Raw genomic sequence first — 22139 nt, 5'->3', positions numbered from 1 at the left:
TTTCCTCTATATGCCTTGGCCAAGGACTTGTCCTGGGTCGAAAAGTCAGCTGGAATCCCGAAAGAGGTCTATTGAGACCCCGGAACGAGCCCCCAAAAATCTGTTAGGTTCAAAATCAGCAAAAGGATCAGCAGACAAAACCAGTGAGGCAGAATATTGAGTCTTTTCTCGCGAGGAGTGCATTCAGACTTACAGCAATCCGACTACACAAAAAATCAGTTTTACACTCCTCGCTCTTTTTATTTGGAATGCCCTACCCACAGTGTGAGACGATTAGCCCTTAAGGGGGGGGAAAGAGATTGTGGCTTCGTCTCGTAAGAAAAGAAACAAAAAGTAACGCACAAATTGTTGCGTGCAGATATGGCTATAACAGCAAAACAGTTTAAGCGATATTCCGAGAGATAAAAAGAGAAAGTGACATTCTTTAAGGAAGATCAGAAGGTTCATGACGCATTGTTTGACGTGTTGTTTTCACGATCTGTTCTGGTGGACGCTGAGCTGTCAGCAGCATCTTGTTTGACACAACCGTCATCTCGCCCCTGACCCAGCCGTAATCCTTCTGTTCTGTTGTACAAGATAAGAATAAGCAAGGCAAAGCAGCAAGCATACTGAACAGTAATATTGTGAATAAGTACTCATTAGAGAACGCATGATAACATATATATACAATTTTTCTAACAGTTAAGCAGCCACTGTATGAAGTCATAAGGTTCTACAACACCACGTTCCCTGATATGAAGGTGCGTGAATATTTCCTCAGACAGGTGTGCCAAGTGTTTGTTGGTGGCAACCATGACAAAGTGTGCCTATTCTGGACGGGCAGCGGAAACAACGGCAAAACAGTCACGCAGACGCTATTCGAGAAAATGCTAGGAAGTTTTGCAGTCAAGTTGAGCACCACAGTGCTCACGGGCCGCAAGCCATGCGTCACGAGCACAAGCCCTGAACTGGCGCGACTAAGGAGCGGTGTGCGTTGGGCCGTCATGGAGGAGCCCAACAACGACGAGACCATACACCCGGGCCCCCTCAAGAGCATGACAGGCAATGACACGTTCTTCGCCCGCGACCTGTGGTGCTCAGGCAAAGAGACGACCGAAATCGTGCCCATGTTCAAGCTGCACTGCATCTGCAACACACTGCCTGACATTAAGATGGCCAATATGGCCACATGGAACAGAGTGCGCGTGGTTCCATTTGAGGCCGTGTTTGTGAGTGGCGAACGGCTGGAAGAGGTGCGCCGCGAGGTGCCCATAGAGCAGCGTGACTATGTCCAGGTTATGGACAAGCATTTTGTGGACAAGATCCCCCTGCTGACTGCGCCCATGGCGTGGCTGCTGGTACAGATCTGGGGTGTGCTACAGGGCGAGCCTGTCGATGCGTATAAAACGCCCTGCAAGGTGTTGCAGGTGACCAAGGACTACGAGGAATCCAATAACTACGTACGCACGTTTGCCGACACCATGATAATCAGGGAGCCCGGGGCGTCCGTGACTGACTTAGACCTGTACCGAGAGTTTAAGACCTACATGACCACATACGGCATGGCCATGACTGCGGGCTACTCCATAGTTAAAGTCATCAAAGACATTACCTTGTACCTGAAGTGCCGGTACGATAAAAGGAGTGGTCGGCTCCTGGACGTGACCATACGAGACATGGCCAGAGGCTAAAGATTCGAATTACAATGTTTAACAACATGCCTTGTACAATCATGCGCATTATGGACAAGATCACCTTGCTGACTACACTGATGCTGCTTGTGCCCAGCTCGGTGTGTTACAACCACACAGAGGGGATGCCAATTGTCCACGGCCATGTCGTGTGCATGTGCGTCTACATTGAAATGTGTGGAGCGACTGTGTGGTGGCCTCTGGGCCACCACACATGCATGCAGTCCGGTATCGTTCACTCATATCAGGTGTACGCCATGTGGCCTGTGATGGTGAGCTGTGTTCTAGGAGTGACTGCCTGTGCGGCCGGGATCCTGGCGTACGTCTACTGCTGCCGTCCACCGTTACCGGGTGCGTTGCGTGATTACGAGTTTGATTATGAGTCTGACGAGTCTCTTGGTTAACATCCTTAATGAGAAAAATATGTTGTGTTATCCTGTATGAATAAATATGTAAACCACATGTTTGACACTGTGACATCTTTTCCCACATGCTAGAACAAGGACACAACATAGTCACTGTAATATATTTATTGAACATCCATCCATCCATCCATCTTCTTCCGCTTATCCGGGGTCGGGTCGCGGGGGCAACAGCTTCAGGAGGGACTCCCAGACTTCCCTCTCCTCAGCCACTTCATCCAGCTCATCCCGGGGGATCCCAAGGCGTTCCCAGGCCAGCTGAGAGACATAGTCTCTCCAGCGCGTCCTGGGTCGTCCCCGGGGTCTCCTACCGGTGGGACATGTATTTATTGAACATTGCAACAATATTTGTTACGGTTTTTGGGTGTGAGAACAATCTGGGGCATGCCACACAGGGACTCATCTATGGTGATGTCATGTTTATTCAGCCAGTCAAGCCAAGTGTACATGGCTGGGGTATCCATAAGTCTCACAGTAGAGTCGATGAGCTGTTGACGTTGATCAGGGTAATGCGTGTGATACCACACGATCAGTCCGAGGACCCGTCCAAGTGCGCCAATGTTTGGTTCTTCCTGTAGATGGTCCAGGAGGTGATCAGTTAGGTCCACCAGTATAAAGTTTGGATCACCCGGCACACCCGGGGCAGTCGCATTTACCACAGTCGTCACAAGTTGTCGCCACATGCTGTACGAAAATGGAAACGTCACAATGTCATGTGCAGGGGTTGGGTTCTTGTTGCAATACACCCCATGTTAACAGAGGCACGTAAGATGACATTCTGTCTACCCCTGAGGTATCCTCATAGCCATGGTAGACACGAGATAAAATACAACACCCTCTTGGCAAGGCTACAGCCGCGGGGCTCGGTGCAATCGGGCAATGTTGTTGAGTACTATGAACATGGTAGCGCAGTACCAGCAGATCCGATTCCTCTCTAAGGGAATCATGTGCTGCAGCAGGTCGTTGGCGTGGCCCAGTGACACAAACAACCCAGGCATCTAATTAAAACAACAAGGCTATAGATAAAAAGTCATGTACCGCAACGAGTTGTTCTCATGTACGTACACACCTGTCACAATTAATACTGCGCAGATGCCCGACCACTCACCCACCAGCTACACCGCAGTCAACGCTAACAGGTTCGCAACGCCACACAGTGAGGACCAACGCCTCACAAGTGTTGGCCAGGAGATAATACTGGATGGTATGGATGATTTCCGCATTTATAATCCACTGGAAAAAGGTGACAACGTTCTGAACATGATCAAAGCTGTGATCAAGACCAATTCGGACGATATGAAAATCAAAATTCTGCTCAGGGACAACGACAGGGCCACTGAGGTAATTATAACAGAGTTTGGCACCCCACGCATCAGCAACGACTATGTATTTGTCGATGGAACCAACCTGTGGAGGGTTGAGAGCGCCACTACCGACGGCGCCGTGTTCGATGTGATGCTGGTTGGTGGGAATGACACTACCCACACCTACCAGGTCCACTCCCTGGAGCATTCGTACATTGTATCCCGTAACATGATTGTATGATATGGGTAATATTTGAATGTGCACTATGTCGCCTACTCGACTCAATATTAAAAGGATGTCTGTCACAAAGTCTTTCTACACCCTCGGTCTGATGTCAGCTGATGGACACTTGGTGCCTTACCGAGATGGGGCTTTCGGACTACAGCATAGGGAGAGTTACAGTGTCGTTGTAACCAATGGACACCTAACACTCCAAGCAAATGCAGACATATATATAGACGACAAGCACATAGGTTGCTTTCGGATCAAGGCAGCAAACATGATTACGGTTACACGTCCTGTGTATAAGCAACGCATGTTGACCTTCTACCAGACCGGCAGCGCCGAGGCGATGGCGGCTGGGCTCAGCACGACTCACGTGGGAAGGGTGAAGGTGGTGGTGCACCAGGAGCGCAAATACGGCACGTGCCTTGAGAGGGACGACTCTGAGAGCGACGCCCTTGTGAGCGATGGCTGTGGTGGTACGGGCCTGGGCGCCCACTCTAGCCAGAACTTTAGCCAGGTGGGGTCCATCACATGGGATGTGCAACCGCACGTTTTGGAGGCGCGCATGTGCCTCCGTGACGCCCCGGTTCACCGGGCAGTGGTGCCCTTGTAGATACAGGCCCAGCAACTGCCATGTTGGATTGCTGTATCTGCCCGGTTACAGTATTTGCTATTATGTAGTGCTGTGACCATACGGTCTGTATAGTGAGGTCCATCACATGTCGATGGCATATCGTAATAAAAGCATATTCCCTATACTCTTGTCTGTCATTTATTATACCTGGTGCCCCCATGACGTATATGTGAAAAAAAATGCCATTGGTTCGACGAACGATTAACGTGCCCTTGAGCGTATTGTCCCGGCGGTATGGTGACGACCACATGTCCAGGTCTCTGATTACCAAGCACATAATGGTCACGCAGTACAACAAATACTGCGAGGGTGTGCCTCATAGCATAGTGTCAACCATCCGGGACATTAACATAGTCAGTGTCACGGGCTGCGCTATAAATGGCCAGGGTGTCCAGGTGCCGGTCGAGTACACCGTGGACGTCCAGGTGCCCATGGAGGATGGCACGGCTGTCATGCGGTCGCGTCTATTTTTCCGGTTTTCTGTCTCGTCGGTGTCGTAACTTTACTTCCTGTTTTATTTTGTCATCCCTTCCGTTTCAGTTCGTGTTTCCTTCCTCGGTGTTTGGTTGTCTTGTCTTCCCCGATCCCGATTGTGGCACCGGCGTGATTGGCGCTAATTGTCAGCACCTGCCTCCCAGCCCTTTTGTGTGTATTTAGTCCGCGTCTTCCCCTTGTCTTGTGCCAGTGTGTCTTGCCTCGTCCCGACCACCAGCGATTCTTTGACGTCCGAGCTCTCAGTAAGATTCCTCCTTTTTGTCTCGCCACAGAGCGACGTTTTTTGTTAGTGCCTTGATCCCCATAGCCTTTTTGTCTCGCCACAGAGCGACGCCTTTTGTTAGTGCCTTGATCCCCATAGCCTTTTTGTCTCGCCCCAGTGCGACGCTTTTGTTTGAACTTTTTGCCACGTGTTTCCCTCGCAAGAGGCGTTTTGAGTTGTACTTTTGATCAGTGTGTGTGCTGGAATAAATCAGAGAAAGAAACGACTCTGCATCCGAGTCCTCCGCCTTGTTCCCTGCATGACAACGGCCACGGTGGCCTACATCTTTGACACGGGCGTGTACGCCGTGTCCCAGCTCAAGCATATCCTGGTGGTGCACGAGGCGACCGAGGACGGCAAGCTCGGGTGCTGCGGAATCCCGTGCCGTGTCGGCCAGCCCATAGACTACAGTCCGATAGACTGGAAACTGGGCCGCGACAACCAGGATTTCGTTTTCCTCATAGTGTCCAAACACAGGTGTATTTAAAAGATGTTACCTCAGGTTGGTTCCTCCTACGCTAACCCAGCTATCGCCGGCCAACCGGCCTATGCCCTGGTCTCTTTCTTGGCCGCGGGTTTTAACGAGAGCATGTCTCTCGAGCTGGACGCCCTGTCTGCTGAGGTCCCGGCCGCGGCGGACAGGCTGGCGGCCATGGCTGCGCGCCTCAGGTCGCAGAGCGTTTTTGCGGTGTGCAAAGTACGGGGTGTGGCTGAGTCAGCAGACGCGGCCGCGGCCATCGCCAGGGATATTGTACGTAACACAGACAACAGTCTGCCCGTGTACACCGTAAGGATGGGACACCCGTTCCCCATCACCACAAAGGCCGGAATGCCCACCGAAGTGGCGAAGGTGTCCATGGACTGGGAGTGTTCCGAGACGTTAGAGGCGGCCCGGCGCCGCGTGGAGGAGACGCAGAGGAGGGAGAAGCGTGAGATCGCTGAGCGCGAGGAAGAGCTCAGGGCCAGCGCAGCGTCTACAGATCCGCCTCCCGAGAAGGTGCCTGGTACCAAAGAACATTACGTGAGCCTCAGGTACTCATATGCTTATTACAGGCAGCAGGAGGACACGTACCAGCGCAAGGCCGATGAAATGAAGGTCATACACACAAACATCCTGGCTGGCATTAAGGCCCTGGGCGATTCGCCTCACAAGTCTGGGTTCATGGCCGAGTTTAATGAGAAACTGGCAGCCCACGTGGACGTGGACCCCATGTTCAGGTATCTGGGCATGGATTTGTAAAAAGATGGACGTGTCCGTAGCCACGCTCAGGGCAAGGAACGACCCCACGCTAAACAGGTTGATCGAAGAGTACCCGGCGTCCTTTACGCTCAAGGTCTTGCAACGCTCCGACGCCACGGACCAGCCTCTGGCCGTGGTGTTCAGGGAGCTGGAAACGGCCAACGCGGAGAAGCTGGCAGCCGCTAAACTAAAGTGGCAGGCACGCGTAACACGCACTGCGGCGGCCGCTCTGGTCACGGCCGTTCCCTGGTACCCGGAGGCTGGCGACATGGGTGTGCTGTCCACGCGCGACCACGAGACATGCGGCGAGCGTAGCGGGCACGCAGGTGGAACGTACTACTTGCTGCAGCCCACAACGCAACGACGCTATGACCCGGAAAATCCCGTGTACTACATCCTGAGAGACAAAAGAGTGGTTTTGGAGACCGAGGCCATGTACAAGGCAGCTGCCAGGTACCTGGGCTACCCAGTGCATCGTCCGCGCGTCTCGGCCCTAGCGGCAGCCAAGCTCATGTTCAACGCCTTGTTTGTTGACGTAGACCTGAGCGCGTACGTATCGCGCCTAGTGGACCAGGGCTGCGGGGTGCGCAACCTGCCCGCGGCCTGGGCCAATCTATATCCTCTACTGGAAGCCGACCACACTCATAGGGCTGGGTTCATACGTCAGGAATACGCTGGACCGCAGGACGCATTTATAACATCGGGGGCTCATGGAGAGTACGCTGCGCTGACCGACGCCTCAGCGCAGGCCCAGTTAGAGCAGAAGTTGGCTAGCCTTCGGGAAATGGCTCGGCAGCTCTACCCGGCCATAGAGGATGATGTAGCCAATGGCCGCATACCCAAGCGAATACCACTCACCATGGCAAGTAGTGTGCCATGGCCGGGTCCGCTGCCAAGCGTACCAGGTACAACCAGCCCCATGCCGTACCGCGCCGAGGAGCCCACTGAGCGGCAGATGGACGGTCCCGAGGAGGTTATAGAGTCTCTAAGGAGGATCATATTTACCAGGCTGTACCTCGGTAATGGCGTAGTCTGCGTTGGGTGTCGCGCTGCCATCACAGAGGGGCGGCCCGTGATTTCGGCCGGACGTAGCTACTGTTCGGTGGACTGCTGCGTGAGGCGCACACCGCCCACCTAATTCGAAATGGACAATGACCGACGTAAACAAGACACGCAGTATTGTGTTGTGCTCAGGTTTAGCTAGGCCGTGGCCCTTGTCAACGGCGACCCGGCTATTCCGCCAGGGTCATGGACCGCCGACATCAACGTGGCCGCGTGTGTTTACTCGGGGCCCATGTGCCGCTGCATCACCGTGTGGGAGCGGCCCGCTGTGTGGTGGAACTGAGGAGGCTGTGCTTTAGATGTATAATCTTTGAACGGGGCTCGCATATGTACGCATATGTGAGAGCCGTCACATGAAAACAAGATGATGATATCTGGCGCCCTGCTCGCCACCAAAACGAGCTTCAGGCACGAAACACCCAGGATCCCCAAGGTGACAAGGGGCCCCCGGCCCAGGCCCACCTCAACTCTAAAGACGCAGCGGGTTTTTGTGGATGTGGCCAAAGAAGCCTGGCGCGTAGCCAACAATGATTACGTCTCTCTCAAACACCCCAACTATGCCGCATCGTCGGTGCACACTGTGGCTATGCCCGATGTGACCTTGGCGCTCGTGGCAAGGAGTCCCATAGACCCAGGCGGTGCCCACGCTGTAGTGCTGGGCCGTTCCCCGGTACGCGGCTCCATTAATGTCACGTCCCACGGCAACAAGCCCTTTATCGACGGTGTCAAGTTCACAGACATCTCTCACCAGCAGACGGAAGGACACGAGGCAAGCGACAAGCAGCTGTACTCACGTCAGGCTATCACCGGGGGCATGCCTCTAGTGCCAGAGTCGGTGGGGCCCGGCAGTCGTATTGTACCGTTGGCCGACACTCACGTGTACGGGGTGCCTGACATGGCGAGTCGCAGATTCCACAGGCCCACACTGGGCGTAGGACACTACATACAGGAGCGTGTGTCGGTTGATGGCGCCTATGCGCCCCCGGGCATCGTAGCCAAGAGGCAGTTGTATAGGCCTACCACCGTGCAGAAGGCCATTAGCCAGTTGGAGAGCGTTAGTGTGAGTCGCACTGCCACACCCACCGACGTGGTGGCGCAGAGGGCGTATTCACATGTCATGGCGCACACCTTCACTGTGGAGGCACAGGTCCACGCTTCGGCCAATGCCAACCCCGCTACAGCCGCTGTGCACATTTACAAGGAGCCTCCCATGCTGGCGGCATGCAGAGTCAATAAACAAACGATGACCCATGGCCAGTCGTTCCTTGACAGGGGTGTGATGTCCTAGGCGGTGCAGTCATCGCACCCCTCTATGTCGTCCTCTCTAGCTTTGTTTTTGCTGTTCTCTACGTACCTTATGAGCGTACGCTGGTTGGACCACATGATGTAACACCATACAATCAGCATAATAAAACCCAGTGTAACTAAAACTGTTTTCATGACTGCTATTTTAAAGCGTGTCGGGTCTTTAAAAGATGGCGTCAACTGTAACCCTGTTTCGCACTCAGATAGACCGCGATGGTGCAGCCGTGCCCACCGACGCGCCGTGCGCATGCGGCTGGTGCAGCGCATTTACAGGACGTAGGGAGTGTCCCATGCACAACCGGGTGCGCGACTGGGAATTGGGGCAAGCCTCGTGCTGCAGCGGCTTCTGCACTTCCCAGCCCACGTGCATGGCAGCCAGCACCAGGGACGGCCAGATTGGCCTGAGCTCAAAGGGCATCAACCCTGTGATAGGTGCACAGTTCCATGGAAGGGCCCCCCAGCTTGCACTCACGTACAAGATGGAGTATGTAGACACAGAGAATCAATTGAGTCGCTCCACTGACCTGTTTGGCTCTCGTAGTGACAATGCCACTTCAATGCTCACACTCAACACAAACTACTGTAGCGTGGCCACACGCACCGCTGATGGTACCATCACATCTAAGATAACTGGTCCCGGTTCAAACTGGTGCAGCAAATGGTACAACAACCTACACCCGCCCAACAATGATGCCTTCATCCAGGGCTACTGCGTGCGCAACCCAACCTCGGCGGACTGCAAGTGCGCCATGCGGACACGCGATCCCGCCTACGCAAAAGTCAAAGCCATGAAGGTGTTTAACGACGGTTGTTGGTATGCCCCATGCGCAGACTCCGTCAACCAGCTGCTGCCTAGTGCGGTGCGCAAGCCCACGTGCCCGGCAAATGTATGTGAAGTTGCCCATCAGATGGTGGATACTGGTGCTGTAACCATCGAAGACGTAAAGAACATTATCAACTGCAACTTTGACGGCCACGGGCCCAAGCCGCTGCCCCCACCTCCACCAACACCCCCGTCCCCACCCCCACCCCCACCTCCACCTCCGGCGCCAGCGCCAGCACCAGTGCCGGCGCCTGTGCCTGCGCCTGCGCCTCCAATTCAGCCCATGTCCATGCTGATACCCTTGATAATTGGGACCGTGACTATTGTGCTGGTACTGGTAGCCTTCTCGTGAGATAGCGATCACATAGGTACTGAGCAAAAGAGAGCAAGGTGTCTGACGCGGGACCCATGTGTATCCACACGGCCATAATGGCGCCAAAGATATCACAGCGGCAGCCCTCGCTCGCGAGAACATACTCCTCGTAGACTGTGAGCGGCCTGGGGCCCACCACCCTGACTAATCACGCGTTGTGTGAGATGTTGTTTCACCCGGCCGAACGCACGCTCCAAGAGACAGTTCAGCCTAATGAAAACGGCTGCACCATGAGTCACCCACTCCACGATGAGGCTGTGGATCGCGTCCTGGTAAAATACAACACTACTCAACTCCAGTTTATGTGCAGCGATCCGGATATTGTGATCATGGACAGGGGCAGAGCCGTTGACAAAGCGGCCATAGTGGCCAGACTCTCGGGCTCACCGCAGACCACTACCGTTACATCAGCCTCGCATCGGCCCGCGGTGGCCAGCACCAGCAGCAGCAGCAGCAGCAGCAGCAGCAGCAGCAGCAGCAGCAGCAGCAGCAGCAGCAGCAGCAGCAGCAGCAGCAGCAGCAGCAGCAGCAGCAGCAGCAGCAGCAGCAGCAGCAGCAGCAGCAGCAGCAGCAGCAGCAGCAGCAGCAGCAGCAGCAGCAGCAGCAGCAGCAGCAGCAGCAGCAGCAGCAGCAGCAGCGTCCAACGTATTCCAAGTATGCGTGAGTGCATGAGAACGATGTCTATGAGACAAGTGGTCGCCATGTGCAAAGAACGTAACATCGATGTGAGAAATGAAGATACCGGGCGCCCGTACACCCACGCAGAGCTGTGCAAAAAGCTAACGGGCAGTTCTCCCGGTACCCGAAACGGGACTGGTGGTGGACCCGGCGCCCGCAAACAGTCTAGTGTACATTAAGATGCCTATGCTGCATAACACAGTTCGCGCAGCCCACGGTGTCACGTACAGCTTTGTGGCCGTGCAAGACTCTGTTCCGGGCACTTACAAGCCTGTGGATCCGGAGCACTATGTCGTCTGTCACACCCCTCCGAAGGACATTGCAGTGCAGCTGTCGCCCATCGACGGTTGGGGCCCGGACATCAAGTGGACACTGTTTGTGTCGCTGTCCGCGTACAGCACCACAAACACACCGGTGTTTTGCTCATGACGAGAGACTGTATTCGAATCTCCCCGATCGACAGTGCGCATACGAGATGTACAAAGGCCTCGGGGCATCGCCTGTACAAGTTGAGTCTCCCCAATCGACAGTGCGCATATGCGATGTACAAAGGCCTTGGGGCATCGCCTGTACAAGTTGAATCTCCCCAATCGACAGTGCGCATGTGTGATGTACAAAGGCCTCGCTACATCGTATAGGCACTACCATGGCAACAAGAGGAGCCGATCCAACCTCTATAAGACATACACCACGTGCATGCGGAATACGCGGCACGACATAGCGGAGTATGCCCGAAGAAAAGGATTGGAGACCACTATTAACGGTCGGGATATGACAAAGTCCGAGATGTGCGCCATGCTGTTTACGGATCGGGTACCGCAACAACGGGTGAGCATAGACAATGCCGTTAGGACTCGATTGGGGAGACTCAACTTGTACAGGCGATGCCCCGAGGCCTTTGTACATCTCGTATGCGCACTGTCGATCGGGGAGATTCGAATACAGTCTCTCGTCATGAGCAAAACACCGGTGTGTTTGTGGTGCTGTACGCGGACAGCGACACAAACAGTGTCCACTTGATGTCCGGGCCCCAACCGTCGATGGGCGACAGCTGCACTGCAATGTCCTTCGGAGGGGTGTGACAGACGACATAACGCTCCGGATCCACAGGCTTGTAAGTGCCCGGAACAGAGTCTTGCACGGCCACAAAGCTGTACGTGACACCGTGGGCTGCGCAAACTGTGTTATGCAGCATAGTGTGGGGCATCTTAATGTACACTAGACTGTTTGCGGGCGCCGGGTCCACCACCAGTCCCGTTTCGGGTACCGTGATGGTGGGAGAACTGCCCGTTAGCTTCTTGCACAGCTCTGCGTGGGTGTACGGGCGCACTTGTCTCATAGACATCGTTCTCATGTGAGAAAAAATGTGTGTTTTGTGTTAAATGTACCGTCCAAATCGTCTCCGAGAATCGCATACGACAGAAGTACACTATTGGGACTTAGAAGCAACAACTGCACAAAGGATATATCCGGAGTTAACTTTGCAATGGATCGCGAAACTCTTCGCGTTCTTGGAATAACGTCCCGAGACAAAGGAACCTCCGAGGCAGCGGGCTCCCCCTCCCCCACCAGCCGACACTGGAAGCAGCTGAAGCGGCGGTGGAGTCTGAGCACACGCCGGAGGAGAAGGCGAGGTTCCCGAGCCGGCATCACACACCGACTGAAGAGAAACCCTCACAAAACAGCACTTCCATCTATTCTCCTTTCAAACGTCCGGTCGTTGGAAAATAAAATGGACTATCTCAAGCTGGACTTAACTACAGAACGAAAGGTGAGAGAATGCAACGCGATCATCCTCACAGAGACGTGGCTTCACAACAACGTTCCGGACAGCGCCATTAAATTGGATGGGTTTACAACTTTCCGCGCGGACAGAAACCACGCCAGCACGGGTAAATCTCGAGGAGGTGGTGTGTGCATTTACATTAACAACAACTGGTGTACAAACGCTGTAGTTACTACAAGTCACTGCTCAGAGAACATTGAGTTTTGTCATGTAACATGGGGATAGAGATGGTCCAAATGGTAGAATATGGATTGTTCACAGGGATAAATTGACAGAGCTGATATTTCCAAATTTGTCCAAAAGATGGCGCCAGACCAAAACATGAGACCAAAAGAGAGGCCAGGATAAGCTAGACCAGTTAAAATAGAAAAGAGGAACACGGTGTCAGAGTGTAAGTCACGCATGGAGGCACAAATGAAATTTTTATTATGTGTTTTTTATTTTTTGATTTTTTTGCTTGGCTGAAAATGTACTCTGTAACCGCTTAAAGCAATATTATTTGTCAATTCGATCAAGGGACCCGTCACTGAAAATAGTGGCGTGACATAAATTGTTTGGAGAAGCACAAATGAAATGTTTATTATGTGTTTTTTATTTTTTGATTTTTTTGCTTGGCTAAAAATGTACTCTGTAACCGCTTTAAGCAATATTATTTGTCAATTCGATCAAGGGACCCGTCACTGAAAATAGTGGCGTGACATAAATTGTTTGGAGAAGCACAAATGAAATGTTTATTATGTGATTTTAATTTTTTGATTTTTTTGCTTGGCTAAAAATGTACTCTGTAACCGCTTTAAAGCAATATTATTTGTCAATTCGATCAATTCATGTAACAGAAAGTAGGTCAAAGGTGAAAAGGGGAAGTGAAAGGTTTTGCCACTAGCTGTGCATTTGGTGGAAAGTACTGCGTGGTCAGGGCGGAAACAGCTGCTAAAGGCCAGTCCCTCCATAGGCGTGGGAATGCTGGACAGTCCCTTCTATACGCGTGAGAAAACTGGGCAGTCTTACCCTATAGGGAAAGTACAGGAGAAAAGAAAGGGGAGGGGGGGAGACGGAGAGGTCTATAAAAGGTCCTGCTGGAGTAGCTTCAGGGCTTTTTTCCCCAAAAGAGCGCTTATACGTGAAGAGGCCCGGAGGAGTTTCAAGATTTTTTCCAAAGTCCCGAAGATCTTTGTGTGAGACGCAGGATCGCTGGACTGAAATTAACTTGGATTTACTCCCAAAAATTGGACTGGACAACTTTATAGGAGAAATAGGTGAGAGGGATTTATATTTTTTATGTATTTTAGCGTGAGGGGGGAATAGTCATCGGGCCGCCGGATTCCTCGTGGCCAGCCTGTTTCTTTAATTTGGATTTAGAAGCAAGATCGAACTGATCACTCGACTTTGCTTTCACCAAAAATAGCACGCAGCTGGTAATCACCGCTTCCCTTTTTTATGAACTGTGTTTTGCAATCGAATTGTTCTGGGATTGAATGATTTTATTAACACGGGTATCAGTGAGTGAAATTGTTCAGTTTCTGGGGTAATTGAGATTTGTAATTCTATTCCATGTTTCTTCAATAAATGTGTTTTGTATATTACTTACTTCGTTGTACGCGGATTTGTACTGAATATGCAACCGATGGTTTGGGGCCGATTTAAATAAAATAAATCAACGGAAGTGTTTAAATCGGATTATTATTTTGTGTAGAACGAAAAGTTGTTTGACTATTTGAAAGGCTCAGGCCCGCTTCCCCTTTTCGACGGGCCGTGTAAAAAGTAACTCTGAGCCAGTTAGAGAATTAAATAACTTTCGTAAATATTTAAAGGAGGAGTGGATTTCGTTAGAAGTGAATTGTTGGAAATTTACTTCTTCTAAATAAATTAACGACGACGGTTGAAATAAATCAGTGGAGTTGGAGGAGAATAAAAATATTTCAATTGTCCGTCGGGCGCGGCTCAGTTCCCCTTTTCGACGGGCCGTGTAAAAAGTAACTCTGAGCCAGTTAGAGAATTAAATAACTTTCGTAAATATTTAAAGGAGGAGTGGATTTCGTTAGAAGTGAATTGTTGGAAATTTACTTCTTCTAAATAAATTAACGACGACGGTTGAAATAAATCAGTGGAGTTGGAGGAGAATAAAAATATTTCAATTGTCCGTCGGGCGCGGCTCAGTTCCCCTTTTCGACGGGCCGTGTAAAAAGTAACTCTGAGCCAGTTAGAGAATTAAATAACTTTCGTAAATATTTAAAGGAGGAGTGGATTTCGTTAGAAGTGAATTGTTGGAAATTTACTTCTTCTAAATAAATTAACGACGACGGCTGAAATAAATCAGTGGAGTTGGTGGAGGATAAAAATATTTCAATTGTCCGTCGGGCGCGGCTCAGTTCCCCTTTTTTGACGGGCCGCGTAAAAAGTAACTCTGAGCAAGTTAGAGAATTAAATAACTTTCGTAAATATTTAACGGAAGAGTTGAGTTCGTTGAAAGTGAATTCGGTTGAGAATTTACTTCCTTTAAATAACATACCGACGATGATTAAAATAAATCAGTGAAGTTGGTGGAGGATAAAAATATTTCGATTGTCCGTCGGGCGCGGCCCAGTTCCCCTTTTGTCGGGCCGCGTCAAAAGTTAAATAGGACACGATCAAAAAATAGACTTGCCTTCCAAATTAATTATTGGGCAAATCTAAAGACAGCACGACATTTTTATTCGGTAAGAAAGTCGCTATTCTCTTCGAAGCAATTAAGTGGGGTGAAGAACTCCGACGGTCAAGTGCTAGATCTACGTATACGAAGTTAGAATTAATAATATAAAGGGCATTAATTTTCTTCTCAAATGCTATTATTGTCACACTTTTATTAATTCGATTCTCTTTCGAATAAAAAAGTTGGTCGGCTCGCTGCATGAGCGACCAAGTGGAACGGACCCGTATGAACATTTACTTCGGCAAAACTAGTGCTTGGGTGCGCTATACAAACGAATCCCTGAGGTCTTAACAAAGACATCTAAAAAATATCCGTAACGAATAAGAACTTCAAACATTAGCGGGGAGCCATCAATACGATGCGGTCACTTCGAAGTCCTGCCTCGAATTGAGTTACTCGGCACGCGCTTCGGGTGACTTGAGAGGGATTGGCGTCGTACAGAAATTAGATTGATTCCGGAGGAGTTAATTTAACTCGGGTGGTTAGATTACGGACGAATCTCCGAACCCGGCTAAAACGAACCCGTTACTGGGAAGCCGGGGGCACCTGATTGCAAGAGGTGCGTTTGACATTTTGGCGCCCAACGAGTAGGAGGGGGGTTGTGAGTAAAAGTTTAGAAAAAAAATAAAAATGAGACAATAGAAGAACATTTGTTTTTTTGTTTTGCTCACAGCTCCAAAACGAACCTGTGTGGAGTTTTTCAGTTTTTTCTTCCCAGAAACTGTCTTAATTCCGCTCACTGATACAAACAAATGTCAGAACGGCCTTGAGTGACATAAGTACAGTCTCTTTAAGGAATAGAGTTTCCTAGAAAAGAACCTTATTAGCACGGGAGGATTAGAACTGTATTGTGTCATAGTAAACGGTGACCGATGCCCCTCAGCACATTACTTTAAGCATGAGTAAGGAGGAGTTCCTTCACAGCTTGTACTTGTATGGGGTGCTGAAAGTAATGTTTGTAGTATACGCAGAGTATGCAGCAGAACTTGCAAAAGCCAGAGGGGCCGGTACATGGGCACGGATATTGGGTATAAATACAGAAAATGAACCAGTCGACGAGGAGCCTGCAAATGTTTTAGATTTCATGCCAAAACCAAAGCCGAGGAGGAGGCAGATAGTTAGGAGACCGACAGAAGAGAGGGCTTTTTATTTTGAAAGATAAAAAAGAAAGAAAAGTAGGCTTTTCTCCTCTCTTCTTTTTCCCTTTTTCCTTCTTAATTTCATTTTATAATATATACTAATTTCCCCCTTACAAGATTTTTGTTGCTGAATTCCTGTGTGGATAAAATTTTTTTTTTTTTGTTCCCGGACACCTGTGTGGATTACAAGATTTTCTTGTTTCCGGACACTTGTGTGGATTACAAGGATTTTTGTTCCCGGACACCTGTGTGGATTACAAGATTTTCTTGTTTCCGGACACTTGTGTGGATTACAAAGATTGTTGTTCCCGGACACCTGTGTGGATTACAGGATTTTCTTGTTTCCGGACACTTGTGTGGATTACAAGGATTGTTGTTCCCGGACACCTGTGTGGATTACAAGATTTTCTTGTTTCCGGACACTTATGTGGATTACAAGGATTTTTGTTCCCGGACACCTGTGTGGATTACAAGATTTTCTTGTTTCCGGACACTTGTGTGGATTACAAAGATTGTTGTTCCCGGACACCTGTGTGGATTACAAGGATTGTTGTTCCCGGACACCTGTGTGGATTACAGGATTTTCTTGTTTCCGGACACTTGTGTGGATTACAAGGATTTTTGTTCCCGGACACCTGTGTGGATTACAAATTTTCTTGTTTCCGGACACTTGTGTGGATTACAAAATTTTTTTTTTTTTTTTTTGTTCCCGGACACCTGTGTGGATTACAAGATTTTTGTTCCCGGACGCATCAGAGGATTACAGATTTTTGTCCGCTGAACTCACAAAAGGATTTTTTTTTTTTTTTTTTTTTTTCCCTTCTTTCCGCCCTTTCCCTTTTTCCGCTTGTTGAGGACGACAATTGAAGCTCATCAGGAGTAGTAAACGTACATACTCTCCAGACAGTCAAAAATCGGCCACAACGATTCTTTTGAGGCTTGTATGGTTCATGACCCTTAACTGTTGGCGACCCGCTGTGACTTACAGGTTCCCAAGAATTGAAGGGCTGAGGGGCTTCGGGCTGATGATTAGTCGTCATTTCCTGTTCGCTACAATAACATTTGAATTAGAATTTGCTGTTGAATGTACCCTTGTTAGGATTTCCTGTCAGTAGAAAAACCTGGTGGGAAAAAAGAAAAAAAAAAAAACGTGCATCCCGCCGTTGAGAGCATCAATAAGTGAGGCAAGAGTTCTCATATTGGTGTTCTGAGTAGAGGCAACGCAAAAGGCGCCGCTGAGTAACTAAGAGCTGTATCGTCCCTGTCCCGAGTGCACACGGAAAGGCTTCGAAAGAAGACAGCTCGACCCTACAACTGAAAAAACTGCTATTCATTAAAGAGATGGCTAGCGGTGGAAGAGGACTGGACCTCGAACCTGGTAATCCTATGGAAGGAACCAGAAAGGAGGGGTCTAATCCAGACCCTCTGAGACGACATGAGGAACCAGCATGTGTAATATTGTATGGAGGAGGCTTGGAGAAGTGGCCTCAGAAATGGACTGAGTACATAGTGGGATCTAACCCGTCGATAGAGCCGGAATGCCTCTCAACGCGAATGGAAGAAGCCATCGAGAAAGATGGAAGATTTTTTGCCGAGCAGCCAGGAGAAGATGGACTAACAATAATAGTGTCAGCCCACCCTGAAAGGGGCTACACTCGAAGAGAAGCGCCTGACTGGTGTGAATGGGGGGCAAAAATGGTGGAGGAATGTAATATGAGAAAAATAATAAGTACAAGTACAGATTTGGACTCAATAGTGAAAATGCTGACCAACGAATCTGGCATCCAGAGCGAGCTTGCAACTCCATTACCTGGAGAAGTGCAGGCAGTGCCTCGCTATTACGAGTGCATGCAGCACCTGGCGAGGATGAGAAGTATTTTGGAGAAAAGAACTGATCAGCCGGTATTCTCCAGTGAAGACGAAGAGGAAGTACCTAAAGAGGAAGAAGGGTTGGGCACGAGCAAGGACACAGAGGAGCTATGGGAGACCAAGGACACCAGGCGCGAAGGCGCCTTTGCACCAAAGCTCAATCCCCTTATTAGAAAAGACCCCCTACCGTCTTTACCGGAAGAATCAACCAAGAAAGTGATTGTGGGTAACGGAGTGCTGATGTGCCAGTTTGTCGGAGATATTTGGTCACTGACAGGAGACGCCCTCATTGTTTTCACCAACGACAAATTCCGTGCCTGGAACCAGACCTTTGATTCACGGATGAGGTTGATGGCCGGTGAAAAATATATTGAGGACCTACAAGATGCAAGACGGCAGATGGAACATGTCCCGGAGGATCTTACCTTCATCTTCACAAGTGGGGGAAGATCAAAATATCACATGATAATACATGCCGTCGTGCAGAAGTGGAGTGCGGACCTGGACCAGCAGGATTACCTGAAGATGATGACAAAAATTCTGGAGAGAGCGGTGGATGCTGCCATCGAGAGGGGGGCCAGAAGAATAGTTACGGAAGTAAATGGCGTCAGATCTGGACGGATGTCATGGAAAATTGCGGAAACAGCAATTGCAGGAGCTTATAAGCTGCAGATATCCACCCCGATCACAGCAGTGGAAGGGCTGGAGTTGGTGTTGGCAATATCAGCCTCTCAAAGAAGAGAAAGGGAATTGGTAGCCCTGGAAGCCACATATGACCAAGCGCTACAGGTGGCTCGTAAAGAGCAGAAGATGGAACAGCAAACAAAACGTAAGGTGACAGTCTTGCCTCATCCATCAGCCAAAACAATTCGAACAGAAGAAGAAAAAGGGGCAGCCTCAAGCGCTACCCCAGAATTGCAAAAGAGGACCGTACGGTCCAGGACACCATCCCCAACTACAGGGGATGAGGACGAAACCGTGACCCACAAAATCAACCCAGAGATAACTAAACCGGGGGGGCCGGATCCGGCACCAACCGAGGTCCCGGCTCCCGAGAAACCACCTCAGGAAAGAGGGAGAAGAATTGAAAGAGAGAGGAGAGTGGTTTTAAGATCAAACCGAGAAGTGGCTGGTACCTCTTACCGAGCACGCCTGACGTCTACTCCCAAAAATAGACCCTCCACGGTTCAGGGCCCACGTCAACAAAGAGAATCAAGGAACACCGGAGTTGGGGCCACTGAACATGCTCATACATCCCACGAGGAAGAAGGTAATAATGATGGAGAGGGAGAAGACAGGGAGGCGGCCACCTCGAGTGATGACGTGGTCTCCGAAGAGGAAAATCAGGCTTCGGTGATGTCGGCAGTAGGCCCTCCTGATCCTAATGACCCCCCACCGAGAGTTGTGCTAGGAGCAACCCGGAAAGGATTCAAGAAGCAACAGCCGGTGTTAAGCATCTTCCAGGCTTCGGAAAGGCTGGCAAGGGAGGTTCAATTAGGATGGGTGGAAACCAAGGATGGAAGGAAAACCTATATCCCAGAAGTTAGGCAGAAAGAATACCCCTTCCCACCAGCCTGGTGGGAAAAAATAGAAGGAAATATAGACGTCCCGGTGAAGCTAACTTACAGGGAGGCGATGAATGTGTTAAACACACCAGCCTACCACACCCTAGTAAGTTACACAGATTTGACAAAAAATTTTAGGGAAGGCTTTGTGACCGTAATGTATGACGTATTGTTGCGGAGGATGAAGCAGGGTGTGTATGATGCCGCTCAAGCAGAACTAAGAGCGTGTGAAGAGTTGGACACACACGCTGTTAATCCCGCAATGTCCACACAAACCAACATAATTGGAAACTTCACCCAACAAGCTCAGCCGAGCACCACACAACTGGGAGCGACTTATCTGGAAAATACAGGGATGCCCGGAAATGACCTGGAAAGAGAGACACGAGCCTTTAAAACTTTAAAAGGAATGGTACGCGTAAAGTACCAAAAAGAAAGCGTCAAAGAATATTTATTGGCAACTTGGCCAGTAATCAAAGACGGTCCGGGCGGAGAGTTGTCAAAGAAGTTGTGGCTGCAATATATTACAGCCGAGCCCATTGGAAGGGATGAGACAGCCCAGGAAGCCTACCAGAGGTGGGTGGATGATGAAGAAGATGACGAAGATGCACATATAACCAGAGCTAAAGAAGCATTAAAACAGGGTCTCACCTTGCTGAATGTGTGGCATAAGTTGAAACAAGTGATAAGCCCAAACAGATACGTGCGAGTATTGAGAGCAGTTACCGAGGACAAAGACACCACTTTTGTGAAGCTGGGTGCGGAGGCAACTCTGGCACGAATCGAAGAATCCATAAAGAAATGGGACAGAGTAACAAAACACTACATGGGGAGACAAAAGCCGAATCCATCGGGCAGCACTCGCACTCGCACAGAAGATACACAAGCAAGTCGGAAACCACCACCACAGCCAACTTATGGGAAGGGGCAAAAATTTAATGATAATCAGAGACAAAACACCCGAGAGAATCCCAAACCCCCTTATGGTAAAGTGAATTCAACTGGTTATGTGGCAAAAGATGTGTATGACAAAATGTCACCAGAAGAAAGAAAGGCCCTGGCAGAGGCTCGCAAGGCTGCGGCCCCTGCTGGGCCCAGAAAATAAGTGAAAAAGAGGCGCGGGTCACCCTGTCAGGCGTGTACAGAGAGGGAGACAATCTCTACACAGATATTGATGGAGCTCCATATTTAGTAGATACCGGAGCTGAGGTGTCGATGACCCGCAAAGCCTTGAAAGTGATAGGACACCTAACTGTTATGATGGCAGATGGATCAGTGACCAGCATGCCAATTGGAGTCTGGAAAAGAATCGTTTGGGTGAAAGGGCCCCACAATTTACTGACATTAAGAGACGCCGAAGATCTGAAAAAACCAGCACATCAGCGTCAGCCAGTAAAAGCAAGGTTGGAAAATATTAAAGCAAAAACAGTCCGAGTGGGTCCAACTAAAACCATGCCACTGAATGAGTGGTACAAACCTGTGGATGTGGACTCCGTCCGGATCCAATTGGTCCAAAACAGCGACCTGTCTCCAGATGGGAAGCAGAAACTGACCGCGATATTGGAAAGGGCAGCTGTGGCGTATTTCAAGAACGACTGTGGTGACCTTGGATCAAAATACATCCACACAATTGAAGGAGGAGTGCATCCACCGGTGAGACAATATCCCTTGAATCCCGAAGCAGTGGCTGAAATGGAAACAATCGTGAAGGAACTTCTACAGCTTGGCATCATTCGGGAGGAATCAAATCCAGTGACCAACAGCCCGATTCAGGCAGTGAAAAAACCAGAGGCGTCCGGGGGAGGATGGAGGCCAGTTATCAACTTTAAAGCTCTTAACCGCCGGACGGTGGCTAATCGAGCTAGCCTCATAAATCCCCAGGCATCCCTAAAGACGCTAAGAGTGAAGAAATATAAATCATGCATTGATTTAGCAAACGGGTTCTTTTCACTACGACTGGCCAAAACATCACAAGGAAAAACAGCATTCACGCATAAAGGGAAATCATACGTGTGGCAAAGATTGCCACAAGGATACAAAAACTCCCCAAATGTGTTTCAATCAGCGGTTTTACAAGTTTTGAGTGGTTTGGATGTTACGGTGTACATCGATGATGTGTTTGTTTCAAATGACGAAGAGGAAGAACATTTGGACTTGCTGCAGAAAGTGGTGGAACGAGTCTCCGCTGCCGGCCTCAAGCTGAATCTCAAGAAATGCCAACTAGCTCGATTCCAAGTGGATTACTTGGGATTCCAAGTGACTGAGAACCTAGGAATCTCAGAAGGATTTCGACAGAAAATTGAACAGATTTCGCCCCCGAGATCAGAAACAGAGTTGCAGCGAATACTTGGACTGTGCAATTATGTACGAGATCATATTCCTCACTATCAGAAACATGCAAGGCCGCTGTACGGCCGCTTGAAGAAAACACCGGAGGGCCAAAAACCAACAAAGTGGCAGTGGTCAGACAAAGACAATGAGAACTTGAATAATTTGAAACAGGCCGTCCGAGAAGCCGTGCGGCTTGAGCCACGAAGTTTGACAGTAAGACTGGTCGCAAAGGTGCAGTGCGAAGAAAATGATGCAATGGTGTCGGT

The sequence above is a fragment of the Syngnathus scovelli genome, chromosome 15 (genome assembly GCF_024217435.2).
Source record: "Syngnathus scovelli strain Florida chromosome 15, RoL_Ssco_1.2, whole genome shotgun sequence".
NCBI classification, from domain to species: domain Eukaryota; kingdom Metazoa; phylum Chordata; class Actinopteri; order Syngnathiformes; family Syngnathidae; genus Syngnathus; species Syngnathus scovelli.
This window is presented reverse-complemented; position numbering follows the sequence as displayed.